This window comes from Tenrec ecaudatus, chromosome 2, assembly GCF_050624435.1.
Source record: "Tenrec ecaudatus isolate mTenEca1 chromosome 2, mTenEca1.hap1, whole genome shotgun sequence".
Lineage (NCBI taxonomy): Eukaryota > Metazoa > Chordata > Mammalia > Afrosoricida > Tenrecidae > Tenrec > Tenrec ecaudatus.
Window position 1 is genome coordinate 2732501 of NC_134531.1, and position 20180 is coordinate 2752680.

Genomic DNA, 20180 nt, shown 5'->3' on the forward strand with positions numbered 1-20180 from the left:
AAGCCCAAGGACAGAGGAATGCAGCACCCCTGCCGTGCGCCCTCCTCACAGCTGTCCTGTGCGAGCCCATTCTTGCAACCATCGTGCCAGCCATCTCCTCTCCTCGCTGCCCCTCACTTCAACGCATGACGTCCTTCTCCAGAGGCTGGTCGCTCCTGACAACGTGTCCGCAGCACACGAGACGAAGTCTCGTCCTCACCCTCGCTTCTGCGCAGCGTTCTAGCCGTTCTTCTTCCAAGGCAGATTTGCGCTTTCTCCCGGTGGTGTAGTGGTGACACATTGGCCTTCAATCCACAGGGTCGGCAGCCCATTTGCTCCCCAAGAGCAAGGTTGGAATTTCTACTCCTGTAAATAGTTACCCCTCAGAAACCCAGGAGGGTCTCTATGAGTCAGCATGCACCGGACGGCCAATCCTGTGCATCCACTTCAAAATGCAGACACGTCGCTACATTCTGTGTCCAGTTTCCACATGCACTAGGAGGTGACTGCAAATACCGCGGCTTGGAGCATTGACTGTGGATCCGAGCACAGTGAAATTCTTCACGACTTCAATCTTGCGTTTGTCGTGATGCAGCTTCCTGGCTGGGTAGTTACGTCATTTCATGTCAACTTGGAGATATAAAAATGTAGGGGGTGGTAACCAACCTGTCAATCAAACTCATAGCCTGATGGTGCCTTCTGGTGGGTGTGGCCTTCCCATAAGGAGGGTCCTGGGAACCTCCCCCCACCCCCTGCTTTGCCTTCACATTTCTGCTGGCCGACCCTGATGGAAGCTAGAGCCCTGAAGATGTGTCCACTGCCATTGGATCCCCAAGACTGTGATCTTCCTGCATTCTTCATCTTAGCATGGGGCTGTGAGTCTGAGAAGGGACGTGTGGACTAGTATCAGACTCATGGACTTGAGCTGGACTGGGCTGGATGTTTGCTTGATGTACAATTACTTCTTGGTATAACGCTTTTTCTTGCACATATATGTGTCACTGGATTTGTTTCTCCAGTCAACCCAGTCTCACACACTGGCCCAGTGTGAGGGGTTTCATTGTCTTTATGTTGATGGGAGATCCCTACTGGAGGCGATGGCCTTTGATCTTCACCAGTAGGGGCCTCAAGGCCTCTTGGCTTTCAGAGAGCAAGACTGCACTACCTGCTCATCGCAGGACGTTAATGAGCCACCCTGCAAGCCTGACACCATTTTCCTCTTCATGTAGCCCAGCTCTGGGATGGTTTGCGCTGCATGCAGGGTGACTGAGTCTCGTGAGAGGATACAGCCTGGATGATCACATCAAGTTGCCACCGTACAACAAACTGGCAAATGATTGGTGGAAGAGAGATGCTAGATAAAGAAGATACGCGTTGTTGCTGATCATTGCTATGGAGTGGACTCTGACCCCCTGCGACAACCTGCACAACAGAGGCACGCCCTGCCGGGCCTGGCACCATCCTCATGACTGTTCCTGTGCCGGAGCCCATTGGCACAGCCACTGTGTCAGCCCAGCACCTCGAGGCCTTCCTCTCTTTCACCGCCCCTCTGCTAAGCATGATGTCCATCTCCAAGGACTGGTCTCTCCTGATAGCATGTCCAAAGCATGTAAGACAAAGTCTCGCCAGCCTTGCCTCTAAGGAGCACTCTGGACATACTGCTTCCAAGACAGATCAGTTTATCCTTTATCAGGCCACAGTACTGTGGCAGTTACATAATCTGGTGTCAATTTGAGGATTAATTGTATAGGGGTGGAGTCTAGACTGTCAATCTGGATACAGCAAATGAGGCCTCTGTTTGGGCATGGCCTTCCCCTGAGGATTCTGGGAATTCTTGTATTCCTCCTTGGAGGTGGGAGACACTCTCTCTGCTCACTCCCTGAGCGGCTCTCTACTGACAAGACACATGGAGCTGTGCAGATGGCAGTGAGAGCCCTGGACCCAGAGGAGCCACATGGAGATCCCAGCCAGTGCTGAGATGCTTCCACCGTCACTGGAGCCACAAGGCTATCCATCCACTGGCCTGTGATCTCCCTGCATTTGGCGTCATTGCATGTGTTTCATGAATCTGAAGAGAACTCTATTGATTGATATTGGACATATGGACTAATATTAAACTTATGGACTTGGTCTGGACTGGGCTGGGATATTTTGGTTTTTTCATAAACAAACTGATATACAGTTACTCTTGTATATCAAGCTCTTTCTTATACACATGCGTGTCCCTGGATTTGTTTCTCTAGTCTACCCAGACTAACACAAGTATTTTCAGTATTTTTCAATATTCATTCACACCCCAAATGTGTATACACCTAAGAACCGAACTTCAAAATACTTGGAGCAAAAATTTATAACACAGTTGCTGGGGCAACTGGATCTCTACACATAAAAGAATCAACTTGGACAAATATCTCACACCATATAGAAAAAGCAACCCACAACAGATGAATTACCTAAGTATAAGATTAGAGCCAAAATGCTCATAGCAGAAAACAGGGGTAAAACCTGAACTTCCGTTTTTGACAATAGATTCTAACTCATGACACCAAAAGCAGGGGCAAAATAATAATAGTAAAGAAATAGATCTGTTTTACTTTATCAAAATGAAAAACATTTTGCACATCCAGGACCTTATCACAGTGAAGAGGTAACCTATTGGAATGGGAGAGAGTCTCCGGGAGCCATGTATCTGGTCAGGATTTCATATCCAAAATCTAGAAAGGGCGCCTACCACTGAGGAGCCTAAAGGCAAGCAACCCAACCCAAGATGGGCAAAAGGCTCAAATAGACATTTACCAAAGAGAGGAGAATGGCTGATGGGCCCACGAGAAGACACAACTCAGAACGACTGTGCGATGTTCAACTCTATAATGGGATATGCCAGAGCCCTCACCCACTGAGGGGGGGAAGGTAAAATGTTAAACCCTGTGCGGAATGCAGTGTTTCCCGAAAAGTGAATGAAAGGGTTACTACATGGTGCAGCAGCTCCACCCCTAGGTACACACCCAAGAGTCGTGCAAGCAGGGACACAAACAGTCACGTGGACACTAGCCAAAGGTAGAAACCACCCAAGATTCCACCAACAACGGAGAGGAAAAATGGCGGTGCATACATACAAAAGGACCATGGTGGCTCGGTGGTTGCTCATTGGGCTGCTAACCACAAGGCCAGTGGTTTGAAACCTCCCACTGCTCCTCTGAGAAAGATGGGGCCGTCTACTCCCCTAAACAGTTACTGTCTCAGGAACCTTCCGGGGCAGCTCTACCCTGTCCTAAAGAGCCTCGAGCAGTCAGAATTGACTCAATGGCACTGAGTTTTTCAGTACAATGGAACAGTATTCAGTCATAAAGACAAATAACGTTCTTATACATGCTGTGGCATAGATGGATCTTGAGAACATTGTGCTGGGTGAAATACTGGAAGTCAGACACCCCCAAACACGAATACTATGTGATCTGAAATAGCAACAAACTATCTAGACGTCCTACAGTGCAGAAGGGCTCAGCTCCCCACTTCGGAAGGCGGAGCCACTGGAAACCTTGTGCAGAGCTTTGAAACATTGGGCAGATCGTGAAGGCCTAACGAATGGAAGCAGAACGTTGTCTGAGAGCGTGCGGGAGGATGGACCCTAGGGTCAGAGGGCACTCGAAATGCGACTGAGGCGGAGCTGCGTTCTCAGAAGGGAGTCTACCATGGTGACTTGTGTTGGGTAACTGCCTGAGGGAGTGGAGCCTGCAGGATCTTCATTTGCTGACGGGGCACAGCTCAAGATAAGGAGAAACAGCTGCAAAAATCTGGCAAGGATCAGAACTTGGAATGTGAGAAGTATGAATCTAAGAAAATTGGAAGTCATCAAAAATGAAATGCAATGCATTCAGATTGATATCTTATCATTAGTGAGCAGAAATGGACTGGCATTGGCCATTTTGAATCAAAAAAATCATATGATTTACTATGCCTGGAATATCACAATCAAGAGCAATGGCATTGTCAAAAAGGACACTGCAAAATCCATCATGAAGCTCAGCGCTGTCTGTGATAGAGTCATATCTATCCACCTTCAAGGAAATCCAATCAATGCAACTATTATTCAAATGTATGCACCTACCCACAAAAGCTAGGGATGAAGAAATGGAATAATTCTACTAACAACTTCAGTTAGAAATTGATCAAATATGTAACCACGATGCACTGATAATTACTGGTGATTTGAATGCAAAAGCTGGAAACAAAGAGGAAGGAAGAGGAGTTGGACAACATGGATGTAGTGATAGAAATGAAGCTGGAGATCACATGTTAGAATTTTGCAAGACCAATGACTTGTACATAGCAAATACCTTTTCAACAACACAAAAGACAACTCTACACGTGGACTTCTCCAGATGGAATACACAGACATCAAATTGACTACATCTGTGGGAAAAGACAATGGAGAAGCAGCTAAAACCAGGCCAGGGGCTGACTGTGGAGCAGACCATCAATTGCTCATATGTAAGTTGAAGGTAAAATCAAAGAAAATGAAAACAAGGCACAAGAGCCAAAATACACCCCCAAGTCTATCTCATCTGAATTTCTTTTTCTTTTTTTAATCATTTTATTGGGGGCTAGTACAACTCTTACCACAATCCGTACAAACATCCATTGTGTCAAGCACATTTGTACATCTGTTGCCATCATCAGTCTCATTTGCTTTCTGTTTGAGCCCTTGGAATCAGCGCCTCATTTTTATCCCTCCCTCCCCGCTCCCCTCACTCTCGTAAACCCTTGATAATTTGAATTTCAAGAACAGATTTGATGCATTGAACCCTAATGACAGAACACCTGATAAGCTATGGGAGGACATCAAGAACGTCAATGATCAAGAAAGCAAAAGGTTATTAAAAAGGCACGAAAGAATTAAAAGATCAAAGTGATGTCAGAAGAGGCTCTGACACTTGCTCGTAATCACAGAGCAGCTAAATCAAATGGAAGGATGAGATCAGAGACTTGAAGAGAAAACATCAGCTCAAAAAGACAGAACCAAATATTATAATGAACTGTACAAAGATCTAGAATTAGAAGCCTAAAACACGCTCCGCATATCTGAAACTGGAAAAACTCAAGAAAAAATTCAAGCCTTGAGTTGCAACATTGAAATATTCTATAGGCAAAATGTTGAATGATGCAGGAAACATCCAAAGAAGATAGAAAGAATATACAGAGTCACTGTACCAAAAAATAACTGTCAATAGTCCACCGTGTCAGGAGGCAGCCTATGAGCAAGAACCAGCGATGCTGAAGGAAGATGTTCAAACTGCACTGAAAGCACCAGCCAAAAACAAGGCTCCAGGAACTGACAGAATACCCTTGAAGTGTTTCCACAAGCTATGCCAGGAAATTTGGAAGCCAGTCATTTGCCCAACTGACTGGAAGAGATCCATATTTGTACCCTCTGCAAAGAAAGGTGGCCCGAGCGAATACTCAAATTATAGAGCAACAGCATTGATGTCACATGCAAGTAAGACTTTGCTAAACGTCTTCCAAGAATGGTTGTAGCAGGACATTAACAAGGAGCTGCCAGAGGTTTAGGTTGGAGTCAGAAGAGGACGTGGAATAAGAGGTGTTATTGCTGATGTCAGATGGATCTCAGCTGAAAGCAGGGACTCCCACAAAGATGTTGACTTGTATTTTATTGACTATGCCAAGGCTGTAGGTGGTGTGGATCAGAACAAACTATGGATCACCTTTAGAAGAACAGGAAGTCCAGAACACTTCATTGGGCTCACTCTGACCCTGTACATGGATCAAGGGGCAGTTGTGCAAATGGAACAAGAATATGCTAAATGGCTTAACATCAGGAACGTGTGTGTGAAGGTTGTGCCCTCTCACCACACGTATTCAGTCTGTGTGTTGAGCAACTCCTCCGAGAAGCTGGATTCTAGAAGAAGAGCGTGGCATCAGAATGTGAGGAAGGCTGACGAACAGCCCGTGGAGAGGCAGATGACACGCCTTACTTGCTGAACGAGAGCTGCACCTGAAGCTCTTGCTCACGAAGATCAAGGATTGCAGCCTTCAGTACCGATGACAGCTCAGTGTCAACAAAGACAACATCCTTGACGACTTCAAGTTTTTCTTCATTTACCATGACGTTACCTATTGGTCCAGTTGTGAGGATTTTGGTTTGCTTGGGTCCATAACCAATGCTCATGGAAGCAGCCGTCAAGAGCTCAAGAGATGTGTTGCATCTGGTAAATCTGCTGCACGAGACCTCTTTTGGGTGGTGAAAAGCAAGAATGTTACTTTGAGGACTAAGGTGCACCTGATACAAGCCGTAGTATTTTCAGTGGCCTCAGATGCATTTGAAAGTTGGACACTGAATAAAGAAAACAGAAGAATTGATGCATGTGGATTGTGGAGCTGGAGAAGAACATTGAAAGTACCATGGACTGCTAAAAGAACAACCTGGTCTGTCTTACAAGAAGTACAACCAGAGTGTTCCTGAGAGGCTAGGCTGGCAAGACTTCATCTCAGTCTTTGGACATGTTGTTAGGGGAGATCAGTCTCCGGAGAAGCACATCATGTTTGGTAAAGCAGAGGAGCAGCCCAGGAAAGGTAGGCTCTCCAGGGGATGGACGGACGCCATGGCTGCCACCGTGGGCTCAGGCACAGGCACAGTTGTGCAGCTGGCGCAGGACCGGGCAGATTCATTCTGTTGTGCATAGGGAGGCTGTGGGTCAGACTGACTCAATCGCACCGGACAACACCGAGGATAGACAAATGCTGACAGATAAAGCATGGTTTATCACTGGTGACCAGGACACGAGGCAGAAACGAGTGAGTCTTTGCTGAAGAGGGACTGAGTTTCCAGTTGAGGTGATGAAAAACTTTTAGAAAATTAGACAAAGGTGATTAATGTTCCAGAACTGTGTACTTAAAAAATGGCAAACTCTTTGCCACACACACACACACACACACACACACACACTGTATATACTCGAATATAAGCCGACCCAAATATCAGCTGAGGCACCTAATTTTTTTTTAACATTTTATTAGGGGCTCATACAACTCTTATCACAATCCATACATAGACGTACATCAATTGTATAAAGCACATCCGTACATTCTTTGCCCTAATCATTTTCAAAGCATTTGCTCTCCACTTAAGCCCTTTACATCAGGTCCTCTTTTTTTTCCCCTCCCTCCCCGCTCCCCCCTCCCTCATGAGCCCTTGATAATTTATACATTGTTATTTTGTCATATCTTGCTCTATCCGGAGTCTCCCTTCCCCCCCTTCTCTGCCGTCCATCTCCCAGGGAAGAGGTCACATGTGGATCCTTATAATTGGTTCCCCCTTTCCAACCCACTCACTCTCCACTCTCCCAGCATCGTCCCTCACGCCCTTGGTCCTGAAGGTATCATCCACCCTGGATTCCCTGTGCCTCCAGCTCCCATATGCACCAGTGTACAACCTCTGCCCTATCCAGTCCTGCAAGGTAGAATTAGGATCATGGTAGTTGGGGGGAGGAAGCATCCAGGATCTGGGGGAAAGCTGTGTTCTTCATCGGTACTACATCGCACCCTGACTAACCCGTCTCCTCTCCTAAACCCCTCTATGAGGGGATCTCCAGTGGCCGACACTTGGGCCTCGGGTCTCCACTCTGCACTTCCCCCTTCATTCACTATGGTATATATATTGCATGATGAGGCGCCTACTTTTACCACAAAAACTGCATTAAAATGTGCTGAAAAACTCAGCTTAGACTCAAGTATAAGCCATATACTCCCTGGTGTATACACACAAGGGAGCTTTAAAAACTTCCATGATCGTTTCATCCCATTTTCCCATCACCTTTTGAAGCTCCCTCATAAATGCATACGTATGTATATAAAAAGCAAAATACAACTGTTTTAAATCGATGAAAGTGAAAGGATACATTGCTAGAAACAGCAGCAATCTTCACCCAATCACTCACAGACTCAGTAGACAGAAAGTCAGAGCTACAGAATAGTCGAGAAACCACAGACTCAAACGAATTGGGATTTAGATAACGCTTTACCCAGCACCCTTAGACACAAAGATAAGACTTTGTATCATATACTTTGGAGATTTTATCAGGAGGGAGCTGGAGAAAGGGCTCCGGGGCTCGGGGAAAGGAGCCAAAACCAGACCCAGCTTGCTGCCATCCAGCCAGTGCGGCCTCACTGCGACCCCACTGTGAGTTTCCAAACCTGGAACCGTGTATGGGAGAAGCAAGCCCAGCCTTTGTCCCACAGAGCTGCTGGTGGCTTCGGACTGCTGACTACACAGGTTGCATCCCAATCCATCACCACTACACCACCAGGGCTCCTTTTGGTAAAGTAGAGGGACAAAAAAAAAAAAAAAAGGAAGACCCCATAGGAGACCTATGCAAACAATGGCTACAACGCTGGGCTGGAACGCAGCAAGGCCGGTGAGGCTGGTGCGGGACTGGGCGGCGCTTCCCTCTGCTGCGGGTCAGGTCCCTGTGGGTGGCCTCTAACAACCACCGCCAGCCAGAAGCGTAAACTATGCCTTCTGAATCACACATGCACGTTCACATGACAAGCCCTGTTTGCAACACGAGGCGACCCTTAACAGTTGGAAAGAGTAGAACTCTTACACGCTACATGCTCTGGCCATCACAGGATCAACACGAAAAAGACACCTGAAACAACCCCAAAGGTTGTTTCTCACCAAGGGGTCAGACTCTTCTCACCAAGGGGTCAAAAAGGAAGTCTCTAGAAACAGGACCTGCCTTGGATGGGAATGGACAGCATGCCATGCTTGTGTTAGAACAAACAACAACAAAAAGCATGTTGAGAACTAGGGGGGTCAGAGCAGAGACCCCAAACCCATCTGTAGACAATGGGACATCCTCTCACAGAAGGGTGAAAGGAAGGGACAAGCCAACCAGGGCACAGTACAGCACCAATGAAACACACAATACTCTTCTGGTTCCTTGAGGCTTCCTCACCCCCCACTATCATGACCCCAGTCCCGCCTTTCACTGTGGGCTAGACCTGTGCATGTATACAGGTACAGATAAGAGATAAGAGCTCACAAAGCACAGAATCCTGGTCAGATAAACCCCTCAGGGACAGAAATGGGAGTAGTGATACCAGGAGGGGAAAAGGAAAGTGGGGGGTGGGGAGGAAGGGGGAACCAATCTCAATGATCGACATAACCACACCCACATCCCCAAGAGGGATGGATGAATAACAAATGCAGGGGAAGGGAGACAGCGGTCAGCGTAAGATATGAAAATTATAATTTGTAATTTAACAAGGGGTCACGAGGGTGGGCGGTGGGAGGGAGGGAAAAACGAGGAGCTGATACCAATAGAAAGTCATGTTTAGAACATGATGGCAACATATGTACAAATATGCTTGATACAGTTGATGGATGGATTGTTATAAGAGCTGTAAGAGCCCCCAATAAAATGATCCTAAAAAAAGGAAAAAGAAGCCATCTCCAGTCAGAAACCTCAGCTTCCACTTTAACTAAAAGAAGAGAAAGCCAAACCAAACTCGCTGCCATCGAGTCAATGCTGACTCAGAGGGAGGCACCGATCCTGCGGGTTTCCAAGACGGTAACTCTTTCCAAGAGCAGGAAGCCTCAGCTTTCTCCCTCCGAGGAGCTGTGGTTCCGAACTGCTGACCCAACTCGGACACTGTGCCCCCAGGGTCGTCCTACAGGAGGAAGCGCTGCCAGGGCTTCAGGACCTTGCGGAAGCACTTCCGGTGGTGTTCCACCAGTTCCTGAAGGCTTGTTTGGGGCCGATGTTTTCAGAGCAGCTTGAACTTCCTTCAGCGCCACTGCTTCTTGCTCAGATGCCACCTCCCGAAATGACGGACTATGCGCTCCCTCTTTTCCTTACAACGACTCTGAGCATTCTTGCCATCTCCTTTGGCTACTTTCTGCATCATTCAAAGATTCGGCCCCTGGAATCTCTCAAGATTGCAACACTAGGCTTGAGTGTTTTCTTCAATGTAAGATATGCTGAGCGTGTTTCTCCTTTGTGGTTTGCTAACTCTATGTCTTCGCACATTTCATTATACTATTTGACTCTGTCTTCCCCAGCTGCCTTAAAAATATTGTTTAGCTCTTTGAATTTCTCATTGCTTTCACTTGCTTTCACTAATCCTCTATGATGAAGCGCAAGTTCAGAGTCTCGTCTGACATCCACTTCCATCTTGTCTTTCTGTCTTTTGGATGGCCTTTTGCCTTGATGCCTTGGCTGTCCTCCCACAGCTCGGCAGGTCTTCTGTCGGTAGTGCTTCCTGCATCACATCTGTTCTTGAGATAGCCTCGGAATTCGGGTGAGATTGATTCAGGGTCATTTTGGGCTCTCGTGGACTAGTTTTCATGTTCGTCAACTTCAACCTGAACTTAGATATGAGCAGTTGATGGTCTGTTCTGGTTTCACCTGCAAAAGCAAAGGGATCACCTTGTCTTGGACCAGGGACTGTAGTACAAACGCTTCTAGTTGCCAGGGAGGCTCTGAATCTTTTTTTCTTTTCTTTTTGAAAAGGGGTGATAGACCAAACCAGCTTAGGAACCCATGACTTAGATTAACTAGCAAAATAAATCTGCCATGAGCAATCTATAAAGGACAACCTATTGGGGATGAAATTGACAACAGCGACTCGGAAGATCAGAGGGGAGCCCGAAGGGGCAGTGAGCACATGCTTATGGACGCGGAGCGATTAAGAAAAGAAGCGTGTGAATGGTCGCCTGTTACTAGGACGCACCGAGTACTCTCCGACCCCTAGCAGGCGCAGGTCCCGCAGAAGGCAACCCCACCTGACCTGCACCAACTCCACGCTGCCCTCGAGTGTGAGTCCGTTGTTGTAACCACTGTGTCCATCCATCTCCCTCAGGGTCTTCCCATTTTCACTGTCCCTCCACTGTGCTGAGCATGATGTCCTTCTCCAAGGACTGGTCTGCTCCTGACAATACGTCCAATGTGCAGGAGACCAAGGTGTGCCCTCCCTGGCCGTAGTCAAGTCCTTGTAAGGAGCATTCGGCTCCACTGTTTGCTCTTCAGGCAGTCCACGGTATTGTCAATAGTCGTTGACGGCGCTAGAGTTCTTTCTTTCTTACTCATTTTATGGGGCTCTTCCCCCCTCTTCTGACAATCTATCCATGCGTTGTGGTCGAGCACATTTGTTCATAGGTTGTCACCCTCCTTTTCAAAACATTTGCTTTCTGCTTGAGCCCTCAGTACAGTTTCTCTCCTCCCCACCCACCCTCCCATCCTCGTGAACCCTTGATAAGTTATAAATTATTATTTTCATATCTTACACTGACCGCTCTCTCCCTTCACCCATGCTTCTGTTGTTGTCGCGGGGGAGGGGTAGTTATACATCAATCATTGATCGGTTCCTCCTTTCCCCCCACCTGACCCCACCTGCATGGTATCACTACTCCCATTACTGTCCTTGAGGGGTTTATCTGCCCTGGATTCCATGTGTCGAAAGTTCTTATCTGCACCAGTGTACATGCTCTGGTCTAGCTGTGTTTATAAGGTAGAACTGGGGTCATGATAGTGGGGGGAGGAAGCATTAACGAATTAGAGGAATGTTGTGTGTTTCATCGGTGCTATACTGCACCCTGGCTGACTCACTCCTTCCTTGTGACCCTTCTGTGAGGGGATGTCCAATTGTCTACACATGAGCTTTGGGTCTCCACTCCACCACCCTGTCCCTCTTTTGCATTGATATGGTTGTTTTGGGTTTTCTGATATCTGATCCTGTTGACACCTCATGGTCACAAGGGCTGGTATGCTTCTTCCATGTGGACTTTGTTGCTTCTCAGCTACATGGCCACTTGTTTATCTTCAAGCCTTTAAGGCCCAGACACTATAACTTTTGATAGCTGGACACCATTAGCTCTCTTCATATTTGCTATGCACCTGTTTTGACTTCAGCGATCGTGTCAAGAAAGCGAGCATCACGAATGCCAGGTTATTAGAACAAAATGGTCTTGCATTGAGGGAGGACTTCAGTAGAGGCCCAATGTCCATTTGCTGCCTTAAAACCTAACATATAAATATATGTTCATAGATCTATGTCCCTATCATTTCATATAAATATATTTACATATGTACATGACTGTATTTATACTTCTGTAAATGTCTTTTGCCCTCTGAGTTCTTTCTTCTATTTCCTTTTTTTTTTCCTGTCCCACTATCATGTTCTACCTTCATTTGGTTCTCTGCTTCCTCTCAGCTACACTGCACTTGATTAAACCCTGCCAGGCATTCTATGCCCTCCTCGCCATTGATTTTAGATCACGTGTTGTTCCCTTGTCCCTCGGTTTGTTGGCTACCCCCTTCCTTTCCTCTCTCCCCCCGCCCCCCATATCCCCCTGGAACTGTCAGTCCCATTGTTTTCTCCTTGTGATTGTTTGTCCTGCCTATCTTATACAGATAGACATGGGGGGGGGGCTATAAATTGACCCAGGGCAGCACTATATTTCAAATGCATCGATTCTTCTTCAATGCCCAATAGCATAGATCCTCCCCGTCTATGCTATTAACTATGTTTGTTACTATCTATGTATCTTTTCTTGAAATAAATTTCATTTATTTATTTTCATCCCCCCTCTCCCTTCCCCACAACCTGGCTTTTCTGTAACCACCCAAGTCTGCTTCTTTGAGTGTGAAAGACATTTAAATTCTTCTTTTATAATAATGGTCTCATGCAGTATTCCTCATTGTGGAATTGACTAACTTCCTTCAGCATAGTATTGCCCCGATCCTGTGTCCTGAGTCATCGGAGTACTCCATCATTGTTCTTTAGTGATGCCGAGCATCCCACTGTGTGTGTGTGTGTGTGTGTGTGTGTGTGCATGTGTACCAATGCTGATTTTTCCATTCCCCGCCCTTCAGGTTGCTTCCGTGCCCACTGTCACAGCATATGAGGCCATTGAAAATGCCATGGCTTCGGCCAGGCTTGGGTTTCACTGGGACGTTCTGTCAACTTGGGTGGAAATAATACTCAGTTCTCTGCAACCTCTAGCTTAGCACTGAAAGGGAGGTTGAAGATCGCCACCTCACTGAGGAAGCCATCCCGACACCTGAGCCGCACACAGTTCAAGAGGGGAAGGCAACACACCAACAGCCCATGGCACCAAAACGTCAGCGAGGTAGGACGAGCACATCAAGCAACGGATGCGAAGGATGACACCACCAAGAGCTGTTTGTCCATGGCGTGCGGGGTCAGGCGTAAGGCACGGAGTCGGGTGTGAGACTGGGGGTGTGGGGTCAGCGTGAGACTAGGGCTTTGAGGTCAGGGGTGAGACTGGGGGTGTGGGGTCAGCGTGAGACTGTGGGTGGGGTCATGGTGAGACTGGGAGTGTGGGGTCAGAGTGAGACTAGGGGCTTGAGGTCAGAGGTGAGACTGGGGGTGTGGGTTCAGAGTGAGACTGTGGGTGCGGTCAGGGTGAGACTGGGAGTGTGGGGTCAAGATGAGACTAGGGGCTTGAGGTCATAGGTGAGACTGGGGATGTGGGGTCAGGGTGAGACTGGGAATGTGGAGTCAAGATGAGACTAGGGGTTTCAGGTCAGACTAGAGGCATGGAGTCAGGGGGAACCTAGGGGGTGGGGTCAGAGTGAGACTAGGGGCTTGAGGTCAGAGGTGAGACTGGGGGTGTGGGTTCAGAGTGAGACTAGGTGTTTGAGGTCAGAGGTGAGACTGGGGGTTTGGGGTCAGGTGAGACTGGGGGTGTGGGGTCAGAAGTGAGATTGGGGGTGGGGTCAGGGTGAGACTGGGAGTGTGGGGTCAGAGTGAGACTAGGGGCTTGAGGTCAGAGGTGAGACTGGGGGTGTAGGGTCAGGGTGAGACTGGAGTTTGAGATCAGAGGTGAGACTGGGGGTGTGGAGTCAGGGTGAGACTAGGGGTTTGAGGTCAGAGGTGAGACTGGGGGTGTGGGGTCAGGGTGAGACTGGGAGCGTGGAATCAGGGTGAGACTAGGGGTTTGAGGTCAGATTAGAGGCATGGAGTCAGAGTGAGCCTAGGCGGATTGGGTCAGGGGGAGCCTGGGGGTAGCCAGGCAAAGGAGGAGAGGAGTCATTAAGGCACAGCATGGACTGAGAGATGAGGCCAGGCAGCAGGGCTGTAGGAGGTGGGTGGTGAGGGACCAATGCTTCGGAAGGCCGGATCAGGCCTTCTCAGGGAGTGGCAGTGAGGTGGTCGTGTTACTGTGCCCATGATGCCTGTCCCCAGATCCTGGGGGTGCAGCTTCGAGGCTGTCCTGAGAGCAGGGATTGGACTCCAACAGGACGCGCCTCGTGCCACGTCTCGCCTGCCATGCCTCAGTTAGCCAGGTGGCCTACCCCGTGGGTATCCAGGTGCATGGCACACCCCCATGACCCCACCACTGGCACCTAGGAAGACCCAGCCTCACCACCAGGGGCAAGAAGTGGGGCAGAGCAGAAGACAGGGCACTCCTCCTCACTCTGCCCAGTCCCACCCCCCTTTCTCATCAGTAGGCTCAGGAGGAATCCCTCAACCCCTCCTCCACCACTCAGCTTCCGCAAGCACCGCTCCTTGAGGAGTGGCCCCAGTCCACTGCCAGCCTTCCTGGTGACTGCATACGTCCCTCTGAGCCTTCCCTGTGACCCCTCTGCCTCCACCAAACCCTTCCCACTGCCCTGCGTGGTGACCTCATGCCCTTCTGTGCAAAACGCACTCCCCAAGCCCCCTTCCCTGAGCCCTCCAGCTCAGCAGTGGGAGCCGTCAAGGTCACCATAGTGCGGTGTGTTGGAGGGTCAAGGGCACCTCTGGGCCCCAGCCTGCTCACTAAGCAAAAGGGCTGAGAGAGGCCCGCCTGGACACCCTCTAAGGAGCCCCCCTACAGACAGGCAGCACCCTCCCCTTCAGCTCCTGGAGGCTGTCGGGGGCTCTGATGGGTGTCACCGGCCCTGGGTATTTCCTGGAGCAGGCAGCAGTGGGACGCAGTGGCTGCCCGGAGGCTCACAGGGAGCAGATGGTGTGTCTCAGACAAACAGGAACTTTTAGAGAAACTTTTTTCCCCTTACAGTTAAAACAGTATCTGATCGTTTCAGAAAACGCAGATCCGCACAACCATGTAAAATCATACCTTCCCCGTGCAGGCCATCCAAGGGCCACCTTCTCGGAATGTTTCCTGTCTTACTGTGACCACTGGTCCAGGTGCCCACACTCTGCCAGCCACCCCTTGACTCCTTCACCCGTAAACGGGATCCCTGTACCCACCACCGACTGGGCAAGCATGAACAGGACAGGACAGGCTGCCTGCACACATGTACCCTAGGAGTGAGTGTGAGCACAGAGGGGGCATTTGGCCCCCCAGGTGGCAGTAGCAGGGTGTGCCTGCATTCCAACACACTCACTGCCACGGAGACATTGGGGTCTCATAGCAGCCCCTGTGAATTTCTGAGACTGTAACCATTTATGGGAGTAGAAAGCCCCATCTTTCTCCAGAGGAGCTGTTGGTGGTTTCGAACTGTCAACCCTGTGGGTGGCAGCCCAACGCTTAACCATTATACCACCAGGAGGCAGAATACACCTCCCGGTCCACACCCTCTCGTGCCCCCTCCTTGTGACCAAACATGAGGCGGCCACAGGTGGACAGGGTGCGGGGCCCTCTCCGGGATCGATGCCACCTGGTACCAGATCCTGGAACTAGGGGACTCACTATGTAGAGGGGAGACCATGAAGTGCCGCCAGGGCTCCAACTAAGAAGAGCATGGGAGGTGTCAGCGTCCTGCCTCATTCCGGACCCTACAAAAGGCCCCAGCTCAACTCCAGGGCCAGCAGGACAGAGAGAGGCTGGCCATTTCGAGGTTCAGCGTTCCACATACCCCCACATCTGGGATTTCTGGTCCCTTAAAATAAGACAGTAAGCAAACGATTCTGTGTGCCTCTACCAGAGAGAGTTCTACCCTAGGGTGGGGACTAGCTGATGTTCACTCTCTCACCCAAGAGGAGACAGTCGAGAAGCCCCCATCCTTGTCAGGGCCTCCCTAGGCCTCAGCGTGCCCAGTCCAGCTGCCCAGGGAGAGAAAGGGGCTGTTGGAAGCCCCCTGCCAGAATCCGCCACAAACACTGACCCAAAGACGGGGCCCAGGCACGGTTGGCACTGGCAGACCCCTATGGCAGCCACCAGAGCCTGTTGTCACTGGCACAAGACGTTCCATTCATGGGGGGCCAGGGGGCCAAGCCCCCCACAGGGGCCAGAGGAAGATGCCCAGAACACACATTCCTCCAAAGCCCTTTCCTCCTGGAAAGAGAGGAGCAAGCCCCTCCACCCCAACGCCTGCCGTCCAGCGGGCCCAGGTCTCGGGGTGCACGGGTGAAGAGGAGCTGGGGGGCCACGATGGAAGGAGGACCCGAGCTCTGCCAAGTGTCCCCGAGGGTCCTGCACCCAGCTGTGGCCCCCTGAGGTGGAGCGAGCCCACGGAGCCTCCCCCATGTCACTTACCGGGGTCGACGTGAGGGCCCCCCTCTGAGGCTTAGGCGCGCCCACCAGGGGAGCGGGCCCGGGTTCAGGGCTGGGGCGGCGCGGCCGCGGGCGCTCGCATCCCGGGACCAGGTGGCGGCGGCGGGCGCGGGCGCGGGGAGGCTGTCCCCTCGCACGCGAGCCCGCCCCCGCCCCCGCGCGGCCCCACCCCGCCCGCGGCCGGCCCGGAGGGAGGGAGGCGACAGGGGGCGCCCGCGCGCGCCCCGCCCCGCCCCGCCGCCGCGCCCGCGCCCGCGCCCGGGGCTCCCACCGGCCTGGGCGCGCGGGGCCGGCCGCGTCGCACTCCCCAGCGGCCCGCTCGGTGGTCCGCCTCGCGGCGGGCTCGCCCCGCGCCCTCCGCCCACCCTGCCCGCCAGGACCCCCACCCCGGCGTCTGCCGCCCCCTGCGGCGCTGCGTCCTAGCCCTCTGCCCACGGGGCCCGCGCGCGGGCGGGGACCCGGGCCCGGGGTCTGTCGCTGCTGGGGGCAGCGGGGCTGCCCTGCGCCTGTGGACCACCCCCGCTCCCCGCGCTCGCCGTCCCCAACCCGGAGAGCCCGCAGAAGAAGCCTGTCCTGCTCCCCGGCATCCGGGCGCGCCCTGCACTCCGAGCGGACCCCGGCTCCGCTGCTCCAAGAGGGTCACTTGGAGAGTCGCACTCTCCGTACAGACTCTGAGGTACGGAGTCCGCAGTACCCACGGCTGCCCATCCCGAGACCGGCCGGCTGGCCGGCGGGCGACGACCCTGCTGCCCGGATGCGCGCCAAACGAGGCCGCGGGGTTCGAGGGCGCCGGCGTTGGGGACCGCACATGGGCCCCAACGGGGCGGGACGCGCGCCCCGGGCGCAGAGCCCTCCCTACTCCTGGGCGCCCGCCACGGTGCCCAAGCACCCCCACCCAGGAGCGCCCCCGATCTGATCTTGCCCCTGTATTCTCCCACAGTCTGGGGACCCAGGCCCGCCGACAGGTTGCAGACTCCCTCGTCGCGTTCAACCCCGGGGGCCTTGCAGCCGCCCCCTGCAGGCCGGCTCTGTCCGTCGGTCCGTCTCCGGGGCCACTGCCGCCCCCTGCAGGCCGGTTCGGTCCATTGGTCTGTCTCTGGTAACTGTCGCCCCATGCAGGCCGTTCTTGGACCAATGGCCCAAACTCAGTCTCCCAGGTCCTAGCTTCCTCCCCTTCGAACAGGACCAGCAGGCTGCCTGGGGGCCTTCGTACCTGCCACCCTGCCTGAAAGGCTCGCCCCACACACGCTCCCGGCCGGTCCCTGCTTCCGTGCCACATGGAGGTCCTGGCTGTCCTGCTTCCCCTTTACTGCTGACCCCACCCGAAAGCACTCCAGCAGCGGAGGAGCTCAGGGACTCAAGGCCAGGTCTGTGCCCAGCGGAGGACAAACACTTTCAGAACTATCTGACATGTAAAGATGTCCCCATGTCACGTCATGATTTTCATTTCGTTAAAACGTGTTGCCTTTTGGTCGCATGTTGTGCAGAGAAAAGGCTTGGCTGTTCCAAGTGAACTGTCTCTTCTTACTTTAAAATGTTTCTGTAAACCCCCAATGCGCCCTGGCATCAGGGCGTGCTAGCCTGGTTAGAGTAACCAGCCGAGTTGCCTAGCTGTTGGGAGACCTGTGGGACTTGGCTTTCTCTCTGGAATTGGCACTTCCTGAAGTGGGGAGACTGCACCTCTATCATCAAGGTTCAAGCCACGCTAAACCCCATTCCCCAGCCCCATCAGGGAACCAGCTGCATCGGCCACTTCCCCCAGCTGAGAGGGGATTGGGGTAGGGGGCGGCGGGTGCCCATCAGGATGCCATAGTAAATGAAATGTCCACCCTTATCAAACTGCCCTATGGACACAGGTTGGTCTTGCTGCACTGTGTTGGTGCCCAGAGCCCACCCCCTTCCAGACCCTCAGGCAAAACTCCAAAGGAGTCTGTTTCAACTGGTAGCAACATGTAAGACCAGAGAGAACTGCCCTCGTGGGTTTCCAAAACGAACTTTTTACAGGAGCAGGAAGTCTCATCTTTCTCACAAGGAGCGGCTGGTGGTTTCCAACTGCTGACCTTGCAGTTTGCAGCCTGACACGTGACCACTAAGCCACTGGGGCAGAAGCAGATCAAAGGAAGTGTTATTAGTTCAGTGGCCCAGAAGCCCTCAATCTGGACTTCTCTCAGGGCCCCCCCCCACCACACAATGAACACCCCACCTTGACATAGGAGCCACTCCCTTTGCCCAGGACACCTGTCCCCGCCAGCAGTCCAGCAGAGCCGGATGATCCCGCCTTACCACCTGACAGTGGGTTTATGTTCTCTGCCCCCAGGGCAGGGTCTGTGAGGGCACAGCTGTGTCCCCCTTGTCCCCTTCTGCTGCCCCACAGCCCAGAATATGCCTTGTGGGTCGAGGGGTGGGAGGGAGAAAGGAAGAGCCAGCTTTCTCCCATTAAGCACTCCTTGCTTAAGGAGTCCTGGTGGTGCAGTGCTCACACACTGGCTCACTGTAAGGTCAGCAGATCAAAACCACCAGCTGCTACCAGGAGAGAGCGGCAGCTTAGTCCCGCAGCCCTGGAAATCCATAGGGGCAGTACTACCCTGTGCTATAGGGTCACTGGGTCAGAAATGACTCAGGCAGGGAGTGTTTTTCTTGTACAACACCCTCCACAGGCTGGCATATACATGACCCATATATTAATGTGCCCATCTCTATGCAGAATCCAGCTTCCAAAAGGCCAAATGAACCCAGAAACCCATTAGCTCACCAGCACAGCCTGGCTAGAGACACTAGTACTTCCTGCGCCCCAGGCCCTCCTCCCAGTACCCTTTGCTGGAGCACACCCTGCAGCTGTCTCCCCGGGATGCAGCCGCGCAGGAAGGAAACATGAGTCCAGCCACAGAGGCGATGGACAGCCACTCGTCCAAGGGCAGAATTCGGGGTGGAAGGTAATTTTCCCTCAGCACTAGGTGCACTGCTTTGCCTGTCTGGCATGACCCCCGAGAAACCAGACCCAACCACTGCCATCCAGGCGGCTCCCACTCAAAATGGGCTTCTGGCTCTCCCTCCGAGGCTCTGGGGCCCCTTTGTCCCCAAGGGTCTGGCGATTTTGCCTCAATGACCTGCCTAGTGCAGCACAGGGGATGGGGGTCCACTAGGTGGCTACAGTGGTGGGAGGGGTAGGCACAGGTGGGGACTGGGCAGGGCGGCTACCAGGTGGAGAGGCAGAGACCACAGGGAGCACAATGTACAAGCAGAAGGCTCAGATGAGATCGGAGCAGGACCAGAAGAGTTGAGGAATTGTGAGGGGCATTCGGTGTCAGAGCAGCTTGGGGGGCAGCAGGGACACAGAGTGCTGGGAGAGGGGGCCCCTTCCAACAGGCACGGCAGAGCCCCGGGCAGCACAATGGCCCTCCTGCTTCCTCCCAGCTCAGGGGAAGGGCAGTGGTGACCGTGACTGGGCTCTTTCTCCCTCAGGAAAACAAACTGCCCTGAGTTCTGAGATGAGACCAGGATTCACCTGTCCAGAAAAGGCTCCTGCAATTAATTCTGAGCTGGGGGGGGGGCATGTAGGTGGGGCCAAGCTGACTGGAGGGGCGAGGTTGTGAGGGGATGTGCACTGGGTAGGAGGGCCTGCCTATGAGCATGCCGGACAGGGTGTCTGTAGACAGGAACATGGGGGTCACTTCTTCCGACTTCTTGACTCTCCGAAGTTGCAAGCAAACCCAGA

The 20180-nt window shown here is 52.1% G+C and overlaps 1 protein-coding gene across 1 annotated transcript in view; it reads right to left on the bottom strand.

Moving 5' to 3' along the window:
• Nucleotides 1-16601, bottom strand: part of AHRR (aryl hydrocarbon receptor repressor) — a 112554-nt gene extending 95953 nt beyond the window's left edge. Inside the window, exon 1 of the mRNA XM_075540842.1 lies at nucleotides 16448-16601. The gene's annotated coding sequence lies outside the window, so the exon portion shown is untranslated. The remainder of the gene's footprint in view (nucleotides 1-16447) is intronic.
• Between the last annotated feature and the right edge of the window lie 3579 nt (nucleotides 16602-20180).